The sequence below is a fragment of the Poeciliopsis prolifica genome, unplaced genomic scaffold (assembly GCF_027474105.1).
Source record: "Poeciliopsis prolifica strain line A6 unplaced genomic scaffold, Auburn_PproV2 SCAFFOLD004, whole genome shotgun sequence".
Taxonomy (NCBI): Eukaryota; Metazoa; Chordata; class Actinopteri; order Cyprinodontiformes; family Poeciliidae; genus Poeciliopsis; species Poeciliopsis prolifica.
Window position 1 is genome coordinate 3,072,913 of NW_026562379.1, and position 25,180 is coordinate 3,098,092.

At 39.1% G+C, this 25,180-nt stretch overlaps 1 protein-coding gene across 4 annotated transcripts in view; it reads left to right on the plus strand.

The window, feature by feature from the left end:
* Positions 1–25,180, plus strand: part of zgc:172282 (leucine-rich repeat and fibronectin type III domain-containing protein 1-like protein) — a 167,005-nt gene that overhangs the window by 73,174 nt on the left and 68,651 nt on the right. For 3 of the 4 annotated variants that reach the window (XM_055028631.1, XM_055028633.1, XM_055028634.1), the window contains exon 2: positions 2,302–2,414. The exons of the other annotated variant lie outside the window; for it this stretch is intronic. The gene's annotated coding sequence lies outside the window, so the exon portion shown is untranslated. The remainder of the gene's footprint in view (positions 1–2,301; positions 2,415–25,180) is intronic. 4 annotated transcript variants of the gene reach the window in all.

Genomic DNA, 25,180 nt, shown 5'->3' on the forward strand with positions numbered 1-25,180 from the left:
GTACTCAGCAGATAAACTGATTACTTTGACAAATGCACCAGATCAGAGTTGTCAACCTGTAATTTATTAGTATTTCCCCTGACTTTTGTTTAACAAGCATAGGGTTGTTTGTCTTGGCCAGCCTCTGTGATGGACTGGCAGTCTCTGAACTGGGATGAGCTCCCGTTTCTTCATGACCACAAAAAGGACAAAGAGGACATTGGAAATTAATGTTTGTCTATTAATATTTACTTTTGCTTCTAACCGCAGCAGCTCTTGCTTTGTGTCAACGTAGTTGCAGCTACCTGCTTTTAATGACTGGGAAAGTGCATTGACAAACTGGGAAGAATATTTTTGCATAGCTTTGACCAACTCATTTTAGCCACTTCTAATCTAAATATTGCAGCAATAAGACATGACAAGTTTATTGCTTTGAAGAAGAGTTTCCAAGAGGATTTTCTACAGTCACAGCTGAAAATCAGACTTTTTTATTGCATCTCTTTAAAGATTGCATATCAGCGACAACAAATCTCTATTTTCCCCATGCCATTTTTTGCTTTTGATGTTCCATATACAGGGGTAAGCAAAATGTATACAGTGCTGTTAGACTACTACCTTGTGTGTGAGGTGTGACCATCTATTGCAGTAAGACTCCATCCAACTCACATTAATAACATTAGTATTATAAACATTGCACATGGTCCGCATGGTGACAAATGCCATTAAGTACCTTCTGTGGTGTGATTTTGATTCTTTTCCTCCTACTATAAATTAGTACGAAAGGCTTTTTTTTACTAAAAGGAGATTTTAAGATTATAATTTGCCGATGGGATTATTTCCCCTATTAAAACAGACATGTAGTTTTTTGTAATGAAACTCTAGGGCTTCTGAAAGTCATCATGCAATAGAGTACAATAATTTTATGTACCTTATTGAAGCCAGAAGCACCTGCCACCAGGGACTTAACTGCAGCAGGATAGCATACTGCCAAGTATCCTCTTGGGTATTGTTTCGATAGAACAAAGAGTTGAGGCAAAAAGCGCACATAAATAGAAGAAGAGACTGTTAAAGGGGGAAGATGCCTTTAATGAAAGATAATTAGTACTTTATACTTTTAAAACAGCCTCTGTTTTTTAGCAGACTTTGACAGAAGTGTTCATTTTGTTTCTACTTCTCAATAAGGCACATTTTCAGGTTATGCCAGGAAAAAAAATGTGTTTAAAATTTTTGTATAGAAAATCACTACTAAAACATAGACCCACACTCTTGTTCTCTCAGAAACAAACTGTTGTTGATCTAGATTTGATGGAACGATCAATTATTAAATTATCTATGCTCCCTTTAATTAGTGTGCAGACACAACTTTCTTCCACACTTGCTCATATATTTACCACCCTAACCTTTTCTTTATGATGTGCAATTATCTACCTCCTCTTTATGTAAAGTTAATAAACTCTATTAGCCAGGGGCCATCTGTTACTTATGTGCTGACTGCCACATCGAATGTGAGGATGTCAGCTGTCCTTTTGCTGTGTCACCTTTTTACAACATGAATCGGCAATGAGGCTACTTTAGATCCCTGATAGGAGTAATAATAATTTTCTAATAGTTTTTGGCTTGTTAGCTCAGACAGCTTGGAAACTGAATGCCATAATGCCTTCATCCTGTTTGATGTGTAATCCATTGTGTGCACTCCACTAAAACTCAAAAAGCACACACTGTCAGTTTCCTTTTAATAGTGCTTTGATCAATATTGGATGGATGGTTTAAAAGAGGGACACATTTCTTCGCATCACTGCCCACAATTTTTAAGGTGCTCAAAAATATTTTTAATGTTGATGGTAAAAGATTCATTTAATGTTCTGGGTTCTTCCTTCTGTGAACATAATTGAAGTCGTAGTCGTATCTTAGCTCTTAGTATGTGTAGAGTTCTGTTCAGATAACCATAAATAAACAATAAGGAGAAATTAGCTTTGTCCTGACTGAAATTTATGATGATTGAAGTAGTTCTTAAATTACTGCAATACATCTGGACTTTATGCAGATCACAAAATGCAAAACATTGTGTTGAAATAGCTGATATGCTTGTGCTTTGAACATCAGCGCCAATGTAAGAAAGAAGCAGGTGCAGTAATGTTTTACCTTTTGTGACCCAAACAGCAAATCTTTATGTCAGAGTTTACCAGTGATGCATTGCAGGTCCCACAAATAGGTGGGGGGGCAAAGAGAGAGGCCCACTCTGAGGTAGTTTTACAAAGCCACTGGGATGTTTGGGTTTTATTAGCTCTAACCATGTTCTTGTTTCTCTGTTCTTTCTTGAAGGGGTTTGGATCCATTTCCCTTGGTCCCTCCTCTTTTCTGTCCATCTACCTGTCACTGTGACTGCAATTTATCTTCATGTTGAGTCCTAATCTAACACACCGTATCAGATAGAGGTAGGCAATGTTTATGTTTTTTCTTGTGTTTTATGAATCCAAGAGTGTGCTACTGCAAAATGGACTCTGTAGGAAACTGTGGGGTTCTTATTGCTAATTAACAGTTCAATGAACCCCCTTTGGAAAATGTAGGTATAAAATATACTTCTGTACATGCTCACATGCATAATTTTCTTTGTCACAATATTAAAAGTTAAATCTTTATTAAAGCTTCATCATTATTACAATTTTGTCTATTTAAACTTCAATTTACCTCTGGAATTTAGTGTCTTCTGTATGGTACACATACTTTATAATTATACACTATCCTCTCTTTTCATATACATTACAATGCACACATTTACAATACCTTGTAAAATTATTCATTGGTGATGTGTTGCTCATCTAAGAAATTACAAATTTTTGTAAAGATTATTGTATCTCTTGAAGTTCTTGAATCTGTGCTTTGACATTTACCTCTGATTGTGTACATAATTAGTTACTTCAAACAAAAGTATGTTTACGGTCATCTGTAAAACAGAAAATATATGTTTTAATAATCATCTGATCAATTTCTCCAGTATCGGTGCTATCATTAACCCTCTCCAGGCAGGGGTTGCAGATTTGCAACAATTTAAACAGTCTTTTCAAATAATTTGAGCCTGAGAAGGTTAAAATGATGTCCCTCAAATATAAAAGTCACTGTACAATACAAAATACTCTGAACAATACACACTAAAGTAACTGGCCCAGTTTATCTGCAGCTACATGAATAACTTACTTCAGGTGTAGCATTTGTGTGCAGGTTTTTACAGATTCAGCACAGAACAAACTGGTGCTGAACAGGTGCAGGTGCTGGCATACTAACTTACATGTAACAAAATTATCATTGCAGTTCTCAACCAAAGCTATTTTCCGGTGGCTCGTACAATAAAAAAAAGCTCGATGTTACAGAGCTCGCTTTAAAACTATAAACGTGTCGAGTGAGAATTTAACTGCATTTTAATAGGCAAACAACAATCCTTATTAACAAGGCATGGTTTAGAAACCAGAAACGATGTCGTTCAAGGCATTAAACATGGCAAACTGCATAAACACATTAGCCCAGGTTAAATATACACAGGGATGCTTTGGCCGGCGGCTGTGACACTAAGTCAGGGAAAATTGAGATCTTTATAATGTTGTTTGGTGCTGCTGCAGAAACCAGCATGAGGCAGATTAATCCAGTTTGATAAGAAAAGTGATTACGATAATTAGAGAGCTTCAGATGTCCTAAATATGTTCACTCTGCACTGTGAGCTACAGTAATTTACCTGTCTGTTGGAAATATTAACAGGATGCAGTTATTGTGCTGCCGACCAAAGTGTTGCTGAGAAGCCAGTTTTGCATATTTAGTTGAAGCAGAGAGACACTATGGTTTTCTGTTTTCTTTAAAGATAAGAAATTGTTATAATGGATGATATTAAGTATGATAAATTTGCTAAAACGAGTAAAGAACAAAAAACAGCAGCGCCACCTGAAAATATACTGGAAAGAGAGGATAGCAGAATAAACACAAATTAAGGCTTAAAAAAATATGATTTAATTGTCAATATCCACATGAAAAAAAAAAAATAAATAAACAACATTGTTTGAACTTATATTAAATTTTAAACAATTGAGACTTTGGTTGAGGTTAAAATATATTTAAAAAATAAAGGAATACTGATGTTTACCAGTAAGGAAGTTGTGAGGGACAGTGGGACAACGTCCAATGAAAGAAAGGGATAATCACCCTAGACATTACAAAAACACAGCAACCAAAAGCAAAAAGGGGTGCTCCCACAAAAAAAGAAAGAAAAAGAAACACTAAACAAGATAACATGACCAAGGGTCACCACTGTCACCATTTTGTCTTGTGCATGCATGTATTTGATGGGAAACTTTGTGTTTATAGAAAGCTGAAGGAAAACGCATTAAGGTAATTAGCTGTTAGAAGCTGATATCAGGAGTGATTTTGAATAAGCAAATTTGTTTCTCTGATGATCTGTGCAGGTCATCTCCTTCCTCTTCCCTCTTTGACAAAGTTAGTCCAGAAAATTATTTAATTGCACATATAGTGGTGGTATGGATGTGCCAGTAATAATGTTCATCAAACAGAAAAGACATTGGAGAAGTCAAGATTTAGTTACATTGGAGCTTATGTTGGTGACTTAGCACCAGTAGATATGTGCAGAGACAGAGTGTTGTCGTACTTTCATGATTTCCCAAAGCTATTTGTAGAAATGTATTTCATCTGAAAGGTGACAGCTCGAGAAGTGGTTTGATGCTCAGGCGAAATTCCACACCCTAACAGCTGCAGTGAAACATGATTATACAGATAAGGTGCTGTCTCAGCGAATCAGATATTAATTGCATATACTCTGTGTGCACACAATGCATAAGGCATGATTATCTTGTTACTCCTGTCTGTAACTGTCCGGGTTTTAACAATGTCAATCTACAGTCTCTTGTAGATTAGACCCGATACACCCATACAACAATGATGTGGTCAGTCATCTAGAACACCTGAAACAACAGACACAATGTTAAAATTCATTCAGTGATTATTTCTAAATCACTCAATTGCCTGTTCATTCTTTCCTTTCTATGTATAGTTTTTGGTTAAATCATTTTTAAATTAATTACAGTATAAGCATCTGCTACACATCAACAATATAAACTTGTATTTATATAAGCTGACCTGCATTAAAATATGGTTTGGCCTAAATATATTTTCTTGAATGGAAAAAGAGGGGAGGAGTCTGCTGTTTTTGGACTGGGAGTCATATTAAATCATTGAGGGATGAAAAAAAAAAACTTTCATTAGGGCAATCAATACATCAATTCCATTTGTTTATTTATTTTTATCTACACAGTTCTTAAAAAGCAAACAAGATTTGAAAGAAACTTGATCAGTGAAGAGTAGAAGCAAAAACTCCACCAAAATATGAGAAAAAAAGAGTTTAATTTCGTCCTTAAATTCTTCCTTCATGGAAGGAAGAGTTTCATTTGTTCTGTTGCATCATTACATCTGCATTCAATGACAAGATCTCTTATCCTTGTAAATACCCAAAGGTATTATTATTTCACACTGTCAAAGTAGATGCCTTCTGCATAGATAAAGAAGCTATTAGATTTTCTTGCAAAACATTGAATACTTAAAGATTCCCAATATGTCATTTAAGGTGAGACCTGTAGCAGCCATATAAATATTTGGAATTCTGCCACTAAAAGCCAGAAAAGTATTTTTTATTTTTTTTTCACATCATGCATGTCTCTGTATGTATGTCCATTAACAGGGATCAATTTAAAACAGAACCCTGAACATTGGTGACAATGCGTGAGAAAGAAAAATAGTGTATGTGTGTGACTTTGGTGGGTGATACCTCTACTCCAAACACCTGCATGGTAAAAGCTGCACAGAAATGACTGGCGAACAACACAAAATTATATTTTTACTTTCTACTTTATCATGTTGTGTGTGTGTTTGCATTTCCGCTGGTAGGTCAGTTCTTCCTCTTGCTTTCTTGTGTTTCTATCTTCCCACCTAGCATTTCAACTCCTCTGCTCATTTCTAGCCCTCTCACTCCAACTTTGTCTTTTTTTCCCTTTTCCAGCAAATTATTATTTCCAAATAACTAATCGCATAATGAGAAGTGTGAGCTACAGCTCTCTGAAAACAAGACACATTTGTCAAAGAAAACCTGTGAAAAAGGGAAAGACAACAAAAAACTCAATCGATAGGAAGTTGGATAAAAGTATAAAACAAATCAAAGCAGCCAAGAATAATAAACAGAAGAGTAATGAATAAAGACACCGAAAGCAAAAAACAACAAGTAAGAATCAAGAAAATCCTAAACATAGAAAAGATCTATTTTAGTTAATATTTAAGGATGGGCTGTGTTTGATGTAAAAATCTATTATCTAATCTCATGAGGTTTTGAGAGGTCTTGCTATAGAATACACATAAGCAGGACAAAGATAGACAGTCAAAAGCCAGAGTGAAAAAAATGAACTTGGAATAATAGATTTAACTGTCTATAGCTGTAAATCACAGTGAGGGCAAAATGCTAATGGATGGTTCAACCATAAAACCGTCACGTACAGAGGTGAAAGCTTTAAGGGATTGCAGTTGTTTTCATTCACCAGTTTTTCTGGCTCGGTAAAACATTGATGGAAACATCTTGTCGAGTCCTTAAAGTTTTCCAAGGTCAGCTTGGCCTGCGTTTGCTCCAGCATATCAAACAGTTTCTAGATGTTCACATTCCCTTTTAATAGTGTGGTGGATTTAAATTCAAGTTATGTTAAAACTGTTTATGTTTCACTTTTTACAATGTTGTTGTCACATACTGTAAGATTACAACAAGGAATATTAAAGATTCCTTGTTGTAATCTTTAATATTCAAGCCAAGAACGTTAATTAATGTGTTACGGGTAGTGATGGCCTTTAATATTTGAACAGTAAAGCTCAAAAATGAGAGACAAGAAGAACAACTTTTTGTTTGTATTTAAATTTAAACACGTTTTAATGCAAATGCTTTCATACAGAGTTGACCCAACCTTTACAAGTTCACTTGCTTTGGAAAGCATGTCTACCAGGTCTAGAAATGCGTTTTTGAGGGAATATTTATCTATTCCAGAAGATCATTTGTGGAGTCAGATACTGATGTCTGACTCTCAGTCTCCACTCTACTTCAATCCTAAGCTGTTCTGTCTGGTTGTTGAATGTGTGGACCATTCAAATTCACATCATAATCATCATGTTATTCCAACAGCAATAGAATAACAAAATTGTCTAAAATATTTTAGTATTCATAAGCATAAAGCATTTTATTTATTTATTTTTTGTTTGTTTGTTTATTTTTACTTCAACTAAGGAATGAGTCCAACTCCCAAAAAGCTTCCCCAGCATTACAAAATCCTCTGCACCAAACTTTACACTTGTCACAAGGCAATCAGGCAAATGTCATTCTCCTGACAACTGTCAAACCAGGATTCATCTATTGGACTGTCAGACAGAAGCATGATTCATCACTCCAGAGAACTTGTCTCTGCTGCTCCAGAGTCCAGTCACTGTGCTTTACACCACTGTATTAAAGTCTTCCCACTGCACTTACTGATTTAAAGTCTGGATCTGGCTGCTTGGACTTGGAAACTCAATCCATGAAAGTCTCTATGCAATGTCCTTACATTAATATGAATTCCACATGAAGCTTAGAGGTCTGTAGCTATTGATTTGGCAAAAAGCTGGTGACCTCTGCACACTCTTCCCTTAGCATTTGCTTACTCTGCCACGTGATTTTACATGATCTACGATTTGATGGCTGAGTTGCTGTTGTTCTCAATTGCTTTCACTTTGTTATAATGCCACTAACAGTCGACTGTGCAAACACGGTGCCACTCTGGAGTTCACTGATCTCCTGGGAGCAAACAATTCTTTTACAGATATTTGAAAAAGCAGTCTGAACAACTTTGTGCTTACTGGATTTTATATCCTTGGATATGTCCTTGTTCAGGGAAAACAAGCGAAGTTGGAATAACGAGGCCAATCATTATAAGAACTGTGAAGACAAACAATAAAGCAGACAAATGTGCAAATGAATACACATTAATGTAAGGAAAATTTTATTTAGTAAGTGTGTACTTTGTTGTATTAATGGCGACAGTTATAACACCTTTCAAATCAAAGACAAAGAAGTTGAGGGTAAATGTTTTTCTTGAATTAGAATATTAAAAAGATATGTATTAACACCATCACCTGCAGTTTGATCTTTTGTGTTCTTTTTAACAAAGTTGTCACTCAATACTATTTGCTCTTTGACAAAACACGACATAAAATTTAAAGAAAGTTAAATATCAAACAGGTTTATTGCCATTTCTATGCCTGCATCTCAAGCTTATGGGTGTAACATGAATATTTTCAGCACCATTTCAGGATCACTGAAGGGTCATTATGAAGACATTTTGTCAACATGGAATATATGCCCAATATTGGAAAGAGCTATAATAAAATTGTGATTGTTTCTCTGGAAGGAGGTCAAAAGCTGCTATAAATTTTAAGTATCAAAGAAACGTTGTGGTTGACTTGTGATTTTCAGTGTGTGTCCGGCTAGGGGTACCTTGTATTGGAGCATTATTACATCCCACAACACAGTGATGCAGTGTCCTGGCAGCCACAATCACCTCATTATCCGATGCAGCGACAGGAGGAAGACAGGGCATTATAACTTACAGCAGAGGGACACAAATGGGTGGGCGGGATGGCACAGAGTAAGATGACAAAAGAAGAACAAGATTAACAAGTTGAAAGAAAAAAAGACCCAGAAACAAAGTATGATAGAGCAAGAAAAATTAGAAAAAAAAGGATCAAAGGAGCTTTTTTCTAAATGTACCCTCACCCAGATTCATGAAAGAACCCATCTGTGCCTGTTTGTTAGAAGTATGTTTCAGATCACAGCAGTGTAAACTTCCCAGATTGGAGACACTAGTTGCCCAGGGTAACTGTTGTGGGTTAGCACATGTGTACCTGTAAATATAGGCATTTGAGCCACTTTACATCCTTACTCTGACCAGCTTCAAAGAAAAAAATGATTATTTTGAAAAAGCACAGGACCCGACACCAATTTCATAAATGGGTTTCAGTGTGCTAACCCGGTGTGCTTCCCATGTGCTAACCCATCAGTTCAAATTGGAAATGACCAATCCAGAAATCTCATCAGGTTTTTTTTTTTTTTTGTCATGTTCTCATAGAAGTAACTCACGTCACCTTATTTCAGACTGTAGGTTTGTGATGGCGTTATTACGAACTGATCCCTTCAGGGGAGTTTGTCCACTGTCTGCTGCAAAGTCTACTGAAGGATCTGTGATGCCATGTGCCTGTTTATCTTCCAAAGGCCCTGGCAATCATTTTAGAATGCATGACATCTTTCAGTTTCTTAAATACCTGGAGATTTTAAATAAAAAGTACTATTAGTGTAGGTTTTAACCAAATATTGGAAGTAGGACTCAGAACGTCAAGCTCTCAGCAGGTGCCATGATTTCTATTTTAATTCCCCAGCAAGTAAAAGTGTGTTGTGCAAGTGATTGCAGAAAAAAAATGTCAAAACTAAAAAAGAAAAAAAAAATCCAATATTTTCTAAGTAATAAAACAGAACTTATAACAACATATAATGCACCATTGGGCCCCTTGCTGTAGAACTCTTGCACTCTGTGCCTGCCATGGCACAAACCTCATGAGGAAGCTCTTACTCCAGACTTTATACTAAAAGTTCCTTCCACAAGAAAAAAACACCATTTAATAGAATGAAATCATTACAGCAAGATACAAATAAAAAAAAAATGCTCATATTTCCCAGTACCCTGATCTACTGACATTAGGGTATTGGTAATAATAATTTGATTATTGACATAATCAAATTATGTCAAATAAACAATGTTACATATATCTGTTTTTGTTATCTTCTCAAAAATGGTCTGACAAACACAAATGTCCCTGGTGCATTAGAAATGTAATATCCCACAAACAGCCTCTCCATGAAAAGCTTTGAATGCTTTCTGCAGTGTTTGGACAGAGCGGCTTGGAAGACACATGAAGGTTAAATGGAACCAACATTATCTGGTAGTTTTCCCATCAGCCAACAGGTGATCATCACCACACTCACCGTGGAGTACCACACAAACCAAGCAGCATAGCTCTGTAAGCCAACCTGATGCAACAAAACAAACAAAACTGTGCAACCATTGGTTGTTTGTCCACAAGCGTCCAAGTCACTTATCTAACATCATGGGTTACTCCATGGCACTTGGACTCTGCCAATAAACTGAAAACTCAGTGAGTTTGGTGATAGGATAAAGATGCAAAAAAGTCTCAATCTAAGTCCTATTAAATATGTCTGGCTATAGCAGAACATACCACATCAGAGTAATCAGTAATCTGGAAAATATAGCACTTTGAACTGCCTTGTTGCTGAAAATGTGCTACATAAATAAAACTACCTTACTAATAGAGAGGACTGTGCGATGATTGATTTCCCTGCATCCCCAATCTTGTAAAGTGTTGAATACTGAAGTGTTGTCCTGTTAGATTCCTGCTTGCTATCTTGCATAAACAGCATTTTCTTAAACTGGTGAAGTTCTTAGTTGCCTTGCAGCAAGAAGGTCCTATGTCCAAATCCCAGCCCAGGCTTTTTCTGCATGGAGTTTATATGTTCTTTCCATCCACGCAAGACCCCTCTCAGGGTATTCAAACTTCCTTCTACTGTCCCGTAACAAGAAAGTTAAGTTTATTGACTTTAAATAATTTACAAATATGTGTGTATGTGTGTGCATGTTTATTTCTTCCATGTGTCTCAGTTTTGCCCTTTGACAGTTGACCTTTCCAGGTTGTAACAAACCTTGCCCTATGATACAAAAGTTCTAGGTAGGCATCAAATTATGGTTGGTGCCATTTCACAATAGAAGGTTATTGTGGGTCACATTATTGGGCATTGCTTTCTCATTTTTGTCATAACAGATGTTTTAAAGTTCTACCATTTCCTTTAAAGCCAGGCTGTAACTTGTTTCCTATTTATTAGTTATTGTATTCGAGTGTTTTCTCAGTGGCACAGAGGTTGTGGGAATCTCATGCTCCGTTTCTGTTTTAAAGCACCAATTAATCTCATTCACCTTGTTTTTTCAGTAATTTCTGTAATGAAATCCTTCTCCATGAGGATGTAAACAGGCAGCTGCACAATTCCCACAGAGGTGAGATTTGGCACGATTTGAAAACAAACAAGCTTTCCAACCATGTGTGGAAAGACTCGAGGGAGAGTTTGGATGTGCTTTTGTAGGAGAAAGGAAGGTTTGCCATGTGATGAGAAGGTTAAAATTAGATAAATCTTAAGTACATGTGATAAAAATGAGCTTCATTAGCTCACATTCTAAAAAAGGCTTGATGCTGTTAGTGTCTGGAAAATCAGCTTCTTACTTCATAATTATTACACCAGTAAAGTGTCTCTTCCTCTTGCGTTCATTGGAACTCTCCCATGCTCACCCCCTCTGAAGGCAAGCATCCAGATTCATTACTTGTGAAATCACTGGACCAATCTTGCACTTTCTTGCAGCCCCCTACCCACACTCTCTCACGCACAGATGCAGGCTTTCTATCTCCTCACTGTTACCAACCTTCTGCAATTGGAGGTTGCTAAGCTACAGGCCCGCATCAAGTTTGTCTTTTGCAGCCAATAGAAGCTTTTCCTTCACCGGCGGTTTCCACCAATGTTGAATTCTGTGACGGCGCTCTGTTGTTTCTTCAGCCTCATCTATGCTCAGTTCTTCCAACAGTTTGTCTTTCCCTAGTTGTGAGGCTTGCACACATTTTAAAACATTACTATTTCTTTTTAGCTTTGAGTTAACTCATCAAGTTTGTTCACCCATTTCATTCATCAAATTAAACAGATTTTTTTTAAATGACACAAAGATTTTGTTCAGTAGACTGTATAAATGTATTTCACCATCATCTTTCATCATTACACGCAAATGCAGCTAACCGAACAAAGGTGACCCACTGACTTAGCTCACAAAATGTGAGATTACCTGTACTCACATCCTCTACCAAACACGGTGTACTATATAAGATAACCAGTGATGTGTCACAGAAGAAGCATGTGTGCGAGTGAATGCGGCAGATGGAGGTTGCTGCTTTCAAGGTCGCTAACAACCTAGTGTTCTTACTAGAGCATACGCTGCAGAAATACGTAGAACACACAAACAGTACCTTGTGTGCATTTAAAAGCTAAGACACACAGGCAAACAGTTGAGTACTTAACAATGTATGATTGCTCCAAAAAGAGCAAGAAGCATGTATTCATTCTTATTATAGGCTTTGGGATATGCCCTAGAATACAATACCTCCCCCAGTTTATTTTAAAGGTGTAGGATTCAGTGAAAATGCATATGCACATATGTTTGTGCTTCTTTATGCACACAATATTTTCCAGTGCCTCTGCAAGAGAGCTGACAGGATAATCCATCTTCTTTGCACAGTGAAGGAGTACAATAAGGTTGCAAGCTGGACAGTGTGCGATGAGCCAAAATTATATGCTCATACATACCAACCAGCACGTATCTGTTAAAGGCAATGATGAATTGCAGGTATGAACATTGGGGAATAACTCCAGTTTTATTTAATGATTTTTGGTCAAATTTGGATGGATAATGTTGTAAAAGATTGTTGTGAAGTCAAGTCGGTGAACCAATGTTTACAGCTGTAACATCAGGTGTACTCAGGATAAATTGCACATTATAAAAGCTGTTCATCTATTGCTGCAACATTGCTACATTACATTTCCTTTTTCCTGCAACATTTTTTACAGTTTCTTTGTGTTTCCACTTGTCTTTAAGCAAAAGCTTGCTCAAGCTAATTTTCATTGATTTGCAGATTACAAAGTAATGATACTGTCTTTCCATTCCATTCCCTTGGCTTCTTGTGGAAATGTTCACTTTGCTATTTTCATGCAGTGAAAGATTTACTTAAGTGGGAATGGGTCTGACTGAGAGCGAGACCAAAGACTGCCATTCTTGGTGAAAATTTAGCACCAGAGCCCCTCACAGTAAATTGTATTTTTAAAGAAGGAAGATCACCTAGCCAGGTTTCCATTGGTGGTATATGCATTGAATGTGAAGGTGCCCTTCAGTGGGAAAGACTGCTGACATTTCATTCATTCAGAACTTACAATAATGTCTTATTTTTCAGCAATTACTTTATTGCTAGACTGTATTTTGACAATGATTCTTTAAAAAAAATTTCTACAGAGTCCATTGTGTGGAAGAACTTTTGAATTTCAAATTATATAGAAGATTATGAAGAATTTTTTTTTTTCCCTATTGGCCTTCTCCTCACGATTGTGGTTGTTAAAGATTTAACAACTTGGCTGTATATTTTCATTTTCAGTGAAAAATAGACATTTCACTTTGTGAATAGATTTAATTTCCACATGCATGTTGTGTCATATCCCTGCCATATCAAAATAAATAAAACAAAATAAGCATGTGCTAAAGTTTGTTTTTGCTGGTTTGTGTTAACAGTTTTATAGAAGCAATTTCTTAACTCATTTCACTACAACCACAGTTTGTAAATTTGATCTTAATCTTTGCATATTTTTAGCTTCTGTTTTATGATTCTTTTTCTACCTTTGTATGAATTTTCTGATTTGCAGTGTTTTCTGATAATTTGTTTTTTTACTGCTGATGTCTGCTTAACACTATTTCTGTCTTGATATTTCACTGATTTGTTTTGGTAATTACTTGATGCTTTCCTATAATTACCCACTTTTTAAGATCTCCTAATTCATGTTGTGTTCATCTTGGTGACTGCTGCAAATTCTGGACAATTACAATCTGGGTCCTTTGTTTTTCCGTAACCCTATAACTGCATCATTTATGCATTAAAATTAACAAGATTTAGTTGGATTTAAGGTGCTTTGATCGTGCCTTGTTCTTTCTTACCAGAGAGCCTGCTCCTAATCAGAAGAAGCTCTCTTTGATCATAACCGCATTTAAACTCAACAATTCTTGAAATAGGTTAAACACTGTAGCACTGCAGTTTGCTATATTTTCAATAAACATTTCACCTCCACACCTACAAGACACCTCCACGTTTCCATTGATTTGATGAGAAATGGTGGAGAAAAATAGATTGGAGCACAACAGACTGTTTTCACAGATAGGGTCGATATGACCTGTGAAGGACATTTTATTTTCCTTAGAAAAAGAAGCAGTGAGTAATTATTGCCACCATCTGAACTCAAAACCTTCTGCTGCAATGTTGAGTGCATGTGTTTAAATTGGTTAGAAAATCCCCAGATTTCTTTTCTCTCTTCCAAGCGATCAAACACTTTCATAAGAAAAAATATAAATCTGTGCAAAACGAAACAGCTACTCCATCACTGTATCGGGCCTGAACAAAATAAATAAACAAAGGTACCCTGTCTCGGAGCAGCTAAGCAATTTAGACATGCAAATCGGGCATCATGCTGTCAAACATAACAAAGTCTGTCTGTATGTTTTTGACTTTTTATTTACAAAAACAAAAACATCTGTCACTCCTGGAGACTTCTTCACTTTTCTTGTGACAGCTTTTACAATCACTTGTAGAGACTGATAAACAACTGAGAGATTCTTATTGTAATTGTTGTAGAATGATGATGGGCATATTTGTCTGACTTTCAGTCATAACAACTTCACCATATTTTAATAATCTTCAATGATTCTCAATGAAATGTCTCACGGGGAAGAAAAGCTTTAAAATGTGCTATCATATTAAATTACACCTATTGGAGTACATCCATAGACAATATTCCAATTAACCATGTTTTATTAAATTAACTTAAAAAAACAAAAAACATACAGTTTAGTTTAAATTGAGCTCCTAAATTTCTTTTAAATATCAGGGTATGCATGCATGATTGCATACCTTATGTCCCGTATGTTGCCATTTTGTGAAATTATGACCAGTCTCATAGCTGGATGAATGGACTGATAGCCGGTTATATTTTACAAGTGAATGCATGACAAGTAAATATATATATATATATTACTGTTTTTTTGAAAATAAAATAAGATATAATTAAAGCTGCAAGCAGCCTCGAACGGCCCTGCCAAGCGCCGCTCCGGCCTATTGCCACCGCGGGGTACGAGCAACCGCCGCCTCACGCCAGCCACCACAGAAGCTCTCACGCAGTTTTCAGCTCCTCCGCCCGCACCGCGGAAGCTGTTTCTCAGATTCCATCAACGCTGGCCACGTGCTAACACAGAAGTTGTTGCGCAGTTTCCGCGCCCGTCCACCAGGCGGTACGCACTGATGCGTTCGGAGGCGCTCCTTGACGATGCAAAAAATGTGGTGCAGATTCATTGGTTTAGCGAGGAAATATAGCTGGCGGATTAATGTAGGACGCGCAGTGGAGTCAAAATATATTTCAATGCTGTTGTTCTCTTTAGAGGTCAACAAAGGTCATACGTATCCAATTTGGCGTCAGTCGGATGATCCACGTGTCATTTACAGCCGATCATATGCACATGGCGAAGTACTACAGTTCGTCATTTTTCATCATTTTCAGCTGTGTTTCTAAAGCACTCTATTTCATTGTTGGAGTAATACTTACTCAGAGTGGCGAATTACTGAAATGGTTTGTAAGAAGTAAGAAAACGCTACATTTACTGCATGATTTAATTCAACAAAAATTATCTGAGACATTTATATCCTTTTAGAAATGTCACGGCAACGCTCTCACAAAAGTTTTCACGCTCATCCGCCCGTGGATTGGTGGAGGAACACTGACACCTACTGGCGAAATATTGATATTGTTCTTCATCCTGTTTATCTGCTGTTTCATTTGTGGAGCAATACTGACCCCAAGTGGCGAATTACTGAAATGGTTTATAAACGCCAAAAATGGGGTCAAAATTTGAACTTCAATCTAAAATGGCCGACTTCCTGTGGGGTTTAGACCATGGCTCCAAGAGACTTTTTTGTAAGTCCTGACAAGGTACACATGTGTACAACGTTTCGTAATTGTAGGTTAAAGCATGGCTTGGGGCTGATCATTTAAAGATTTCTAGGGGGCGCTATAGAGAAATTAGGCCACGCCCACCAAATATTGTGATGGATTCCTGTCGGGAGTGGATGAGGATCCATCCTTGTGAGTTTGGAGCAATTGGGCCCGAAAATGTGGAATTGAGAGCCAAACGTATGGCGATGGCGTTAGAGGTCACTTCGCCACGCCGCCACGCCCACCTACCCCATCGTAGCTGGTGGGGATTAGAATCCTCAATACACCAACATGTCTTCTGTGTCTGGGCACAGTTTGATGTTGATGAGGTCAAAGGGGTCAGATAGCGACTGTCCACAGTAAAACATTAGACTTCCTGTTCTCATGGGGCGTGGCCTAAGTGATGTCATCATTCGACCATAGGGAATTGTAGAACACCCGATGATGATCAATCACAGAAACCTTGGTGCCTCTGTGAGTTTCTGTGTAGGAGATATAGCAGTTTATTTTTTTATGGCGAGTAGGTGAACTTTGACCCCTTCTAACCCCCCTTCAGCATACTCAAAAACTCACCGTTTTGATAACTTTAGATGGGACATGCCTTATGAACAGACTGACCGAGTTTGAAGCCGATCAATCGAAATCCCTAGGAGGAGTTCGATCAAATACGAAGGCTGTAAACGGCAAAAATGGGTCAAAATCCAAACTTCAATCCAAAATGGCTGACTTCCTGTGGGGTTTAGACAATGGCTCCAAGAGACTTTTTTGTAAGTCCTGACATGGTACACACGTGTACAAAGTTTCGTAATTGTAGGTTAAAGCATGGCTTGGGGCTGATCATTTAAAGTGTTCTAGGGGGCGCTATAGAGAAATTAGGCCACACCCACCAAATATTGTGATGGATTCCTGTCGGGGAGTGGATGAGGATCCATCTTTGTGAAATTGGAACAGCAGGGCCCAAAAATGTGGAATTGAGAGCCAAACGTATGGCGATGGCGTTACAGGTCACTTCGCCACGCCGCCACGCCCACCTGCTCCATCGAAGCTGGTCGGGGTTGGAATCCTCAATACACCAACATGTTTTCTGTGTCTGGGCACAGTTTCATGTTGATGAGGTCAAAGGGGTCAGATAGCGACAGTTCACAGTAAAACATGACACTTCCTGTTCTAAGGGGGCGTGGCCTAAGTGATGTCATCATTCGACCATAGGGTATTGTAGGGCAGCTAATGATGATTAATTACAGTAACTTTGGTGCCTCTGTGAGTTTCTGTGTAGGAGATATAGCAATTTATTTTGTTAAGGCGAGTAGGTGAACTTTGACCCCTGCTAGCCCCCCTTCAGCATACTCAAAAACTCACCGTTTTGATAACTTTAGATGGGACATGCCTTATGAACAGACTGACCGAGTTTGAAGCCGGTCAATGGAAATCCCTAGGAGGAGTTCGATCAAATACGGAGGCTGTAAACGGCAAAAATGGGCTCAAAATTGGACCTTCAATCCAAAATGGCCGACTTCCTGTGATACTTGCACTATGACATTAATTGTAAATTTTGAGCATCTTGGGGAGCTCTATAAGTGTACCAAATTTCATGTCTCTACGATGAAGTAAGTGAATAGCAAAGGGTCCTTTGAAAATTTCTAGGTGGCGCCGTAGAGCCATTTCTTGTGGAATTTTTGCGACGACTTTAAAATACGTAAATTTGAAACAGGCTTAAGGCCTCCGCCAAGTTTGGTGAGTTTTTGAATATGATAAAGCCCCCAAAAAGCCAATTCATTTGGAGGGAGAATAATAATAATTAAAGCTGCAAGCAGCCTCGAACGGCCCTCGCAGCCAAGCGCCGCTCCGGCCTATTGCCACCGCGGGGTACGAGCAACCGCCGCCTCACGCCAGCCACCACAGAAGCTCTCACGCAGTTTTCAGCGCCTCCGCCCGCACCGCGGAAGCTGTTGCTCAGTTTAAACTTCTCCAACTCCGGTCCAACAGAGCCTTCTTGCTCAAAAGCGTGGTTCGGATTTGCAACTCCAAAATCCAAGCAAAATGTTGAGCGTAGTCCAGTTCTGTGGCTCCAAAAAGCAGGCAAAATGTTCAAGAAAACTTCGCAGCTCCAGCTGTCGCCGGCTGACTGTTATAACGTAGCGTCGATCTGTTTTCTCATTGATGGAGTACCACTGCCTCTTGCTGGGGCAATACTGGTATTGCACTAGCAGTACCAGTATATCGCCACAAGGTGCCAGTGGTACTCCATCAACACTGACCCCAATGTGTTCTTACTTCGCTGTGTCATAAGTTTTGCTGAATGACTTTGTTTGTATTATTTCTAGCAAAAATGAATGAATGTTTGTACTTTAACCCACAAAATAAACTTATATATATATAAAAAGTTATAATAATGTATATTTAAATAATTAATAACAACATAACCTATGGGCTGCTGTTTTCTAGGGGGCGCTATAGAGAAATTAGGCCACGCCCACCAAATATTGTGATGGATTACTGTCGGGGAGTTGATGGGAATCCATCCTTGTGAGTTTGGAGCAGCTGGGCCCAAAAATGTGGAATTGAGAGCCAAACGTATGGCGATGGCGTTACAGGTAACTTCGCCACGCCGCCACGCCCACCTGCTCCATCGTAGCTGGTCGGGGTTGAAATCCTCAATACACCAACATGTCTTCGGTGTCTGGTCACAGTTTCATGTTGATGAGGTCAAAAGGTTCAGATAGCGACCGTTCACAGTAAAACATGACACTTCCTGTTCTCAGGGGTCGTGGCCTAAGTGATGTCATCATTCGACCATAGGATGTTGTAGGACACCCGATGATGATCAATCACTGAAACTTTGGTGCCTTTGTGAGTTTCTGTGTAGGAGATATAGCAGTTTATTTTTTATGGGGAGTAGGTGAACTTTGACCCCTGCCAACCCCCCTTCAGCATACTCAAAAACTCACCGTTTTGATAACTTTAGATGGGACATGCCTTATGAACAGACTGACTGAGTTTGAAGCCGATCAATCGAAATCCCTGGGAGGAGTTCGATCAAATACGAAGGCTGCAAACTGCAAAAATGGGTCAAAATCCGAACTTCAATCCAAAATGGCCGACTTCCTGTGGGGTTTAGACCATGGCTCCAAGAGACTTTTTTGTAAGTCCTGACAAGGTACACACGTGTACAAAGTTTCGTAATTGTAGGTTAAAGCATGGCTTGGGGCTGATCATTTAAAGTTTTCTAGGGGGCGCTATAGAGAAATTAGGCCATGCCCACAAATATTGTGATGGATTCCTGTCGGGGAGTTGATGGCGATCCATCCTTGTGAGTTTGGAGCAGCTGGGCCCGAAAATGTGGAATTGAAAGCCAAACGTATGGCGATGGCGTTAGAGGTCACTTCGCCACGCCGCCACACCCACCTGCTCCATCGAATCTGGTCGGGGTTGGAATCCTCAATACACCAACATGTCTTCTGTGTCTGGGCACAGTTTCACGTTGATGAGGTCAAAGGGGTCAGATAGCGACCGTTGACAGTAAAACATGACACTTCCTGTTCTCATGGGGCGTGGCCTAAGTGATGTCATCATTCGACCATAGGGTATTGTAGGACACCCGATGATGATCAATCACAGTAACTTTGGTGCCTCTGTGAGTTTCTGTGTAGGAGATATAGCAGTTTAGTTTTTTATGGCGAGTAGGTGAACTTTGACCCCTGCCAACCCCCTTCAGCATACTCAAAAACTCACCGTTTTGATAACTTTAGATGGGACATGCCTTATGAACAGACTGACCGAGTTTCAAGCCGATCAATCGAAATCCCTAGGAGGAGTTCGATCAAATACGAAGGCTGTAAACGGCAAAAATGGGGTCAAAATTGGACCTTCAATCCAAAATGGCTGACTTCCTGTGATACTTGCACTATGACATTAATTGTAAATTTTGAGCATCTTGGGGAGCTCTACAAGTGTACCAAATTTCATGTCTCTAGAATAAAGTAAGTGAATAGCAAAGGGTCCTTTGAAAATTTGTAGGTGGCGCTATTGAGCCATTTCTTATGGGATTTTTGCAATGACCTTAAAATACAAAATTTTGAAACTCCCTTTACGCGTCCGCCAAGTTTGGTGAGTTTTTGAAAATGATAAAGCCCCCAAAAAGGCCCCTCTTTAGGGGGGCAGAATAATAATAATAATTAAAGCTGCAAGCAGCCTCGAACGGCCCTCGCAGCCAAGCGCCGCTCCGGCCTATTGTCCACCGCGGGGTACGAGCAACCGCCGCCTCACGCCAGCCACCACAGAAGCTCTCACGCAGTTTCAGCACCTCCGGCCGCATTGCAGAAGCTGTTGCTGAGTTTCCATCAACGCTTCCCACGTTCCAACACAGAAGTTGTTCCGCAGTTTCCACGCCCGTCCACCAGGCGGTACGCATCGATGCGTTCGGCGGCGCTCCTTGACGATGCAAAAAAATGTGGTGCAGATTCATTGGTTTAGTGAAGAAATATAGCTGGCGGATTAATGTAGGTCGCGCAGTGGAGTCAAAATATATTTCAATGCTGTTTTTCTCTTTCGAGGTCAACAAAGGTCATACGTATCCAATTTGGCGTCAGTCGGAAGATCCACGTGTCATTTACAGCCGAACATATGCACAGGCGAAGTACTGCAGATCGTCATTTTTCATCATTTTCAGCTGTGTTTCTAAAGCACTCTATTTCATTGTTGGAGTAATACTTACTCAGAGTGGCGAATTACTGAAATGGTTTGGAAGAAGTAAGAAAACGCTACATTTACTGCATGATTTAATTCAACAAAAATTATCTGAGACATTTCTATCCTTTTAGAAATTTCATGGCAACGCTCTCACAAAGTTTTCGCGCCCATCCGCCCGTGGATCTGTTTGTCATTGGTGGAGGAACACTGACACCTACTGGCGAAATACTGATATTGTTCTTCATCCTGTTTATCTGCTGTTTCATTTGTGGAGCAATACTGACCCCAAGTGGCGAATTACTGAAATGGTTTATAAACGCCAAAAATGGGATCAAAATCTGAACTTCAATCTAAAATGGCCGACTTCCTCTGGGGTTTAGACCATGGCTCCAAGAGACTTTTTTGTAAGTCCTGACATGGTACACATGTGTACAAAGTTTCGTAATTGTAGGTTAAAGCATGGCTTGGGGCTGATCATTTAAAATTTTCTAGGGGCGCTATAGAGAAATTAGGCCACACCCTACAAATATTGTGATGGATTCCTGTCGGGGAGTGGATGAAGATCCATCCTTGTGAGTTTGGAGCAGCTGCGCCCAAAAATGTGGAATTGAGAGCCAAACGTATGGCGATGGCGTTACAGGCACTTCGCCACGCCGCCACGCCCACCTGCTCCATCGAAGCTGGTCGGGGTTGGAATCCTCAACACACCAACATGTCTTCTGTGTCTGGCACAGTTTCATGTTGATGTGGTCAAAGGGGTCAGATAGCGACCGTTCAAAGTAAAACATGACACTTCCTTTTCTCAGGGGGCGTGGCCTAAGTGATGTCATCATTCGACCATAGGGTATTGTAGGACACCCGATGATGATCAATCACAGAAACTTTGGTGCCTCTGTGAGTTTCTGTGTAGGAGATATAGCAGTTTATTTTTTACGGCGAGTAGGTGAACTTTGACCCCTGCTAACCCCCCTTCAGCATTCTCAAAAACTCACCGTTTAGATAACTTTAGATGGGACATGCCTTATGAGCTGACTGACCGAGTTTGAAGCCGATCAATCGAAATCCCTAGGAGGAGTTCGATCAAATAGGAAGGCTGTAAACGGCAAAAATGGGGTCAAAATCTGAACTTCAATCCAAAATGGCCGACTTCCTGTGGGGTTTAGACCATGGCTCCAAGAGACTTTCTTTTAAGTCCTGACATGATACAAATGTGTACAAAGTTTCGTAATTGTAGGTAAAAGCATGGCTTGGGGCTGATCATTTAAAATTTTCTAGGGGGCGCTATAAAGAAATTAGGCCACGCCCACCAAATATTGTGTGGATTCCTGTCGGGGAGTGGATGAAGATCCATCCTTGTGAGTTTGGAGCAGCTGGGCCTGAAAATGTGGAATTGAGAGCCAAACGTATGGCGATGGCGTTACAGGTCACTTCGCCACGCCGCCACGCCCACCTGCTCCATCAAAGCTGGTCGGGGTTGGAATCCTCAATACACCAACATGTCTTCTGTGTCTTGGCACAGTTTCATGTTGATGAGGTCAAAGGGGTCAGATAGCGACCTTTCACAGTAAAACATTACACTTCCTGTTCTCAGGGGCGTGGCCTAAGTGATGTCATCATTCGACCATTAGGTATTGTAGGACACCCGATAATGATAAATCACAGAAACTTTGGTGCCTCTGTGAATTTCTGTGTAGGAGATATAGCAGTTTATGTTTTTATGGCGAGTAGGTGAACTTTGACCCCTGCTAACCCCCCTTCAGCATACTCAAAAACTCACCGTTTTGATAACTTTAGATGGGACATGCCTTCTGAAAGACTGACCCAGTTTGAAGCCGATCAATCGAATCCCTAGGAGGAGTTCGAACAAATACGAAGGCTGTAAACGGCAAAAATGGCCTCAAAATTGGACCTTCAATCCAAAATGGCCGACTTCCTGTGATACTTGCACTATGACATTAATTGTAAATTTTGAGCATCTTGGGGAGCTCTACAAGTGTACCAAATGTCATGTCTCTAGGATAAAGTAAGTGAATAGCAAAGGGTCCTTTGAAAATTTGTAGGTGGCGCTATTGAGCCATTTCTTATGGGATTTTTGCGATGACCTTAAAATACAAAATTTTGAAACTCCCTTTACGCGTCCGCCAAGTTTGGTGAGTTTTTGAATATGATAAAGCCCCCAAAAAGGCCCCTCTTTAGGGGGGCAGAATAATAATAAGAAACAGTAGGAAAACAATAGGCCTTCGCAGCGCTTAGCTGCTCGGGCCTAATAATAATAATAATAAACAATAGGAAAACAATAGGCCTTCGCAGCGCTTAGCTGCTCGGGCCTAATAAGAAACAATAGAAAAACAATAGGCCTTCGCAGCGCTTAGCTGCTCGGGCCTAATAAGAAACAGTAGGAAAACAATAGGCCTTCGCAGCGCTTAGCTGCTCGGGCCTAATAATTTGTAAGTCTTTTGGTAGGAGTTTGAAATGAGCAAGAGTTCATTAAAAGAAAATAAACAGTTGAAGTAAACAGTCTATTAAAATATTGTGTTCTGTCACTTTAAGAACAAACAATATTGTGTAGTTTGTATGTAAAGTACATCTCAACACAAGGTGTGAAAGACTAGAGTGCTGTGCATAAGTTTTTTTGGTTTTTCTGCTTAAGGTCAGTTACTATTGGGTGATTACACTTTTCCCGAATTCATATTGACTGGGGGCAGGACTAACTAAAAGTGAGAGATAGTCTCACTTTTACCTTATTGCACTCACTTACCCATAACTAGACCACTGAAAGGTGTCTTTGTCTACATGTCATGATTTTTTGTTAGGTTACTGGCATACACCTTTTGAATTTATTTTGCAACTGATTTACTTTATTAAAACTACAAAATGTAACTTTCATTAAACATGTTTTTTCCATACTTATTAAAACCTTCAACATGTCGTTAGTTTGATCTGTAAAATAATCAGGCTCCTACATCTCCTCCTTGAGCTTTTATTGCATTCTACAAAAATGCATCGCTTCAGTAAGAAACATAAGTATCCTGCAGTCAAAAACAACCAATCAGAGCCATGTAGAGTGTCTTAGCGCTGTCAATCACCCTTGTGTATGCACTGATTCATGTGCTACTGATGGAAAAACAGCTTTCCATTACAGGAAAAAAAGCTTATCCGTCATCATCGGCGGCTATGCTAACTAGCTTCAGCATTTGTGGCAGGCTATGCTGTGGTAAGAAAACTTTTGGCTCCAATTTGTTGTTTTTTCACTGATTGATGTATTTCTGCAGTTGGTACTGGGTGTAGTGGGAGAAGGCAGAAGAGCCTGATTTTTATATTATATTGTCACAATTTAATCATAATTTAGCAAATATCTAAAAATATATATTTTGTATTCAAGCATAACATACTGCAGCTACAACTGAATATAAATTAATGTTTTAATTCAACAGCGTTTTAATTGTAATTCAACAAAGTTTTCATTTTTAAATTACCCATGAATATATTTAACAGTGTCATTCTAAATGTTAGGCGATACATAAATTAGATAATTTCACATTTGTGATTTGTTTTCCTTTAGAGCTGTGGTAGACATTTATTTCACCCTTACACCTAATGGGAAAAAAAAAACAACTGGAAAATAACTGAATATCTGGTTTCTTGCGGTTTGTGGCTCCAGTATCCTGCAGTTCCTGGAAGCAGCCTATATTGCTCTACACCGGAAAACAGAACAGGAACTGATCAAGCGTTTCAGTAATTGTGCATCAGGGGAATTGCTGAGGTTTCAGGGGTTTTGCACCCCTATGGAAAATCAAGGTTAAAATTAAAACAAAACAGGATTAGGGTGTGAAAATGAAATGTTTCTAAAGTTGTGAGTAGCAATTAGGGTTTCTACATTATTTGAATGTGTTTTCGAGATGTTACAAAAACTTTGCAGTGTTACCAGTATGGGTAATCAAAACATGAGGATTGGTGTCCTGCAACTTTTAGATGCGTCTCTGCTTCAACACACCTGAATCACATAATTAGGTAATTAGCAGGATTCTGAAGAATTTGCATGCTGATTAGTTAATTCAGCATTCATGAGTTATTGCATCCACGTATGTTGGACAAGGAGCACATTTAAAATTTTCAGTGCACAGGCCTTCAAGAGCTGGAGTCCTGTGGTTTTCTTTGATAGTCTGGTGATAATCTGTCCTCACTCATTGTTCTATTATGCCTCAGTCTACTTTGTGCCCTCAATCAGGAGTTTTCTATTTTTGTGCCACACAGAAAATAATTACTTTTATTGGAGCAATAAAATATAACAGTATGGCCCCCAAGGGGTGGAGTCCCTATTGCATATGCTTTCAACAGGTTGTGAGAAGAATTCAGTCAGATTTTGGAAGACGCCAATCCTTTAAAACCACAGTTGTTCACTTGTAAGCTAGAGTCTGTCACACCTTTTTTCTTAAATATGTACCGATATGGAATGGTTCTGCTCAGTACAGCTCGACTCTGCTTTTATTTTTCATTTATGACGCTTCACTCAATATGGGTGGAACCAGCTATTTATCACAGCAGCATGCT